Source organism: Ooceraea biroi, chromosome 13, assembly GCF_003672135.1.
Source record: "Ooceraea biroi isolate clonal line C1 chromosome 13, Obir_v5.4, whole genome shotgun sequence".
Classification (NCBI taxonomy): Eukaryota; Metazoa; Arthropoda; class Insecta; order Hymenoptera; family Formicidae; genus Ooceraea; species Ooceraea biroi.
The window spans coordinates 3,282,055-3,282,360 of NC_039518.1; positions in this window are offsets into that span (position 1 = coordinate 3,282,055).

Genomic DNA, 306 nt, shown 5'->3' on the forward strand with positions numbered 1-306 from the left:
TCGGAGGAACCCGTGGTTCGTCGGTAAGCGGCCAAGGAGATGCGCGCGCGCGAGGCGCAGAGAAACTTTAAGTTAAACTTTGACTTGGCACGACGACCGCAGCGTACACGCAACGCTGCGCTCGTCAGCAAGAAGTCAGATTTCACCGCTCTCGATGCAATGCCGTCGGTAAACTTTTGGCGTGTCAAGCGCAGGTACTCGCCGAACCTCGTCGAGTCATTGTATTATATTTAGCGTAACGGTTAACATCATCGACGCTACGAAATGAAAAGATTTGTAACTTTCTCGTTATATTTTTTGCCCCGT